The sequence below is a fragment of the Somniosus microcephalus genome, unplaced genomic scaffold, assembly GCF_052327205.1.
Source record: "Somniosus microcephalus isolate GS21.2 unplaced genomic scaffold, FLI_Smic_1.0 unresolved_chr5, whole genome shotgun sequence".
Lineage (NCBI taxonomy): Eukaryota > Metazoa > Chordata > Chondrichthyes > Squaliformes > Somniosidae > Somniosus > Somniosus microcephalus.
Genome location: NW_028225183.1, coordinates 8610034 through 8614042, shown reverse-complemented (window position 1 = coordinate 8614042; position 4009 = coordinate 8610034). Strand labels below are relative to the sequence as shown.

The window sequence follows — 4009 nt, the reverse complement described above, 5'->3', positions numbered from 1 at the left end:
AGGGGATTTGTCGGATTTTAGTCCCATTAATTTCTCTAGTACTTATTCTTTACTAATATAAATTACTTTAATATCCACACTCTCATTAGACCCTTGGTTCCCCACAATTCCGGTGTGTTCTTTGTATCTTCAACAGTGAAGGTAGAAACTAAATATTTGTTTAACAAATCTCGCTTTAATTTCCCCTGGGTGTCTGTATTATTCCTCTTTAAGTTGCCCTCTGCATCGCTCAGTTTATTTCTCCAGTTGTCTCACAATTTATCTCAACTTTCTCTTGCTCACAAGCTCCCTCTCCTTCTCTTAATCTGTTTTATACCTTTTCTGTTTTTCTATATATATACATAAGTTTATTTCTTGTTCATGGTTTTCCTCCGGGTAATTGTTCCTATTTTTTTTCTCTTTCAATTTTTCTCCACCTCATCTTTTGCTGGTTTCTCTCTCTGCCTCTTTCTACCTCATTAATTTCTCCCTGTTGCTCTCTTTCTGTATATTTCGATTCCTCTCTGTTTCTCTCTATCCATTTGAACATTTACATCAATTACTCGTTGCTTCTTCACGTATGTCTTTTGGGATCTTGCTGTTTTTGCTTTGTTTAATTTGTTATTTCTTACAATCTGCTCTCTGCAATCACTTTCAATTGATCTTTATCTACCTTTACTTTCTGTCTCTCTTTCTTCAGTTCTTAGATTTTTCTCTGTTTTGGGCTCTCACAACCTCTCATGCCCACTTCCCACCTGCCTCTGCATGTATGTTCACCTCTCTATTTAATTCTCTCTTCTTGTCGTTGCCTTTCTCTATCTGTGGAGTATCTATCTCTCCATCGAGACATGCCCTTCTTTCTCTCCATTTATGTGGAATGCTCCCGGTCTGATCAGGCACACAGCGGCGACTGTGATTGGCGGGTTTGCCCTTTTTGCTGTCGGTGCAGCTGTAAACTTTAGTGCCGCCATTTTGAGCAACAATTAACGTGTCGTCTGCAGAGCGAGTCCCGCCTCCATTGGTCAGATTACCATTAAGCTATAACAGAGTCAGATTTAAGATCATTTCAGGGCTCCGGGCTGCTAATATCAAATGTACATTCCACCCAACGGAGAGATACAGAATGGAGTATGAAATGGGATTTAGTTCAAGTGCTTGAAACACTTCAGATCTTTCTATGGTTTAATTAATTTAACAATTAGATTGAGTGGGTATTTCACCGCATTCTTCAGCTCCTCTCTGAATTTAGTCTGGGTCAGGACATAAATACACGTGTTGGTGCAGGAACTGAGAAGCTGAAGCATTGTTGCTGTGTGTTCTGTGATATAAAGAGGGGCACTGGCGGAGTAATAAAATCGAATATCTACAATTCGCGCATAAATGTTATAGAAATCCAGGCCCATCCATAACAATATAAAACTGCCGGTAATGCTGAAGAGTAAAACGATGGATTTCTTTCGATTCTCCATCTCTGGGTCCTTGGGATTCTCTCCATCGCTGCGGCCACGGAGTCCCCTGCGGGCTCTGCTGGCCGCTAAAATACGGCTGACCGTCAGAGCATTGAGCAGCAAAATCAGAAAGAACGGCACACAAGGGATAAAATTATGTGAAACAACTCAAATGATCCCCATGCGGGGGAAGTAACGAAACTCGGTTTAGTGATACAATACCAAGGAACATTATCTATTCTGAAGTAAGGTACATCTGTAAAGTACCAGGGGACAGACTCTAAACAGCCCAGCACACTCACTGTCCCGATAACCACAGCCGCCGTTTCCTCGGTGCAATATTTTGTTTTCAGATTCTCACAACAAATGGCCACAAATCGATCAAAGGTGAACGTGACTGTGAGCCAGAGAGAAATCATCGTGGTTGCAAAGCTCAAGACGGCAATAAATCTACACTCGGGAGTAATGTTCAGGAATGAATATGGGAAATATATCGGAGCAATCCAGTTAAATATGGGATCACTGATGACGACCAGGAGATCGGCTGCTGCCATTCCCACCAGGTAGAGAGTGATGCATTTGGAGAGACTGCACTTTCCTCGGGACAGGATCACATTCTCCACCAAGTTAACTGTCAGAGAGAGATAAATTACTGATCAGACCTGGAGCCAAAGCAGCAGTTTGACAGGATCTGGGCTGGAATTTCCAGCTTTGTTGCAGCATCGAATGGAGGAAACTGATTTGTGGATCTGTGCAGCGCAGAGGAAGAAATGACTGGTTCTCGTCTTTAAATACCTTTCAATTATCTTGCTTTATTCATTCACTAAACAAGTAAAATAGGCATTCATCAAAACAGAACGGAGATCTAAAAGCGATAAAAACACCCGTGTAAAATCAGACTCTCACTATCTGACAGCATTCTAACACCACCTTCAAATCACAGTTCCTCACCATAATAGTACTAGAAGTTTCAGCAGTTCAGTCCGATGAATGATTCACACCGCTGCCTCGCTCTTCTCACGTTCCTTCTCCCCTCCCTCTCGCTTTCCTTCTCTGTCTCTCTCTTTCGCACCTCACTTTACTTCGCCGCACTCTCTCTACTTTCTTTCATAATGCCCCCTTTCCAATCCGCTTCCACCCTAACATCCTGCGGCTCGACTCTGTTCATTAACTCCCTTGAAGCGATCCTGTTCTCAGAGTCAGTTTGAACAATGCTGAAACCTCAGTGGAATAGTTTAATGTATCTACTGATCATACAAGTCTCCACCTTTTCACCTAATTGATCCGCAGTGCACGCAATAAACAGAATCGAATGTGTCTTCCAGACAGACCTGACAATAATTGAATTCCCTTCCCCTGTAATGATAACGCAAACATTAGATGGCGCAATTGTTCAATTAACATAACGCCAATATTACCGCTGCTAATTATAATCACCATTCCGATAGATACAGTGCAAACTGATGCAACATAACATCAAAACATTTCATTTTACAATGGAGTCCAGTGACATTCACTGAATCCACCAAAACTGAAGCAGAGAAGGAGATGTGATAGAGTCAGCAGCAAGCTCAGGTCAGTCACCAGACCTCTGACGCGTCGTCAGATACACACACAGTGAAATGATATTACATAGCAGGGAAAAGCAATACATTCATTGAAATCCCAGTTAAACTGAACCATGTTATTGGGGCGGGAGGACATTGCACAGCCTCCTTGTAACACTGAGACTGCGAGCTGTGTCATTTTCAATCACTGGAAACACATTTATGAAAAATATTCCAGGCCAGATTAGTTCCACAACATCAAACTATTCCCAGCACCTGATGATCTGGCACCAGCTTTTAGCCCAAACTCCTGATTCCAGTGCAATCAGTGCAAGAATAATTCAGTAAGAGAGCAGGGATTGGAGAAGCTAAGATCATTACAGATATATTGCAGCTACTACACGACAGAAATAACAGAGACTGAGAACTTTACATCATTCAACTACTGGCACAGAACAGGCGGCTGTGTAAAACATGCAGGGGGAAAAAATACAAGTAGAGCAGCACAGTCAACACCGATTTACATCATTCACAGGAAAGATAACCAGAACCTCCAACGGCTGCAAGTAAAGGATAATAAATGACTTCTATCTGAACGATTACTGGTTTTCCCATATCTGTGTGAAGCAGCGACTTCTGTAGGAGTGGAACGCACAGCTCCGGCAGGCACTCTGAGCTGATCCATTCCAATGGGCCCTGATATATAAAGTCGATAAGTCTCCATTGACATGGTTATACACCTGATCATTGTTATTAGTTATAGTTACTTGAACAAACACATTACATCAGGACCTTTGACACTGGTGAACATTAAAGTGGTGGATAAAACTCAAACATTTGAATGAACAGGACATTATGTTAACCAGATCTCTCTGGAGAATAAGTGTCATACAGGATAGATCCAACAATAATGAGCAGCTTCATTTACAGTTTTCATGTAATTGTACTGATCATGTTCACTCCTGCCAATTCATTATTAAATGTTATTTATTTCTCCGCAGTGTACACTGATTCCAGGGACTCAGGCACATCCTT

The 4009-nt window shown here is 41.7% G+C and overlaps 1 pseudogene; it reads right to left on the bottom strand.

Annotated features, from left to right (window-relative positions):
• Positions 1-1154: 1154 nt before the first annotated feature.
• LOC147087474 (putative G protein-coupled receptor 139) lies at positions 1155-3722 on the bottom strand (annotated as a pseudogene).
• Between the last annotated feature and the right edge of the window lie 287 nt (positions 3723-4009).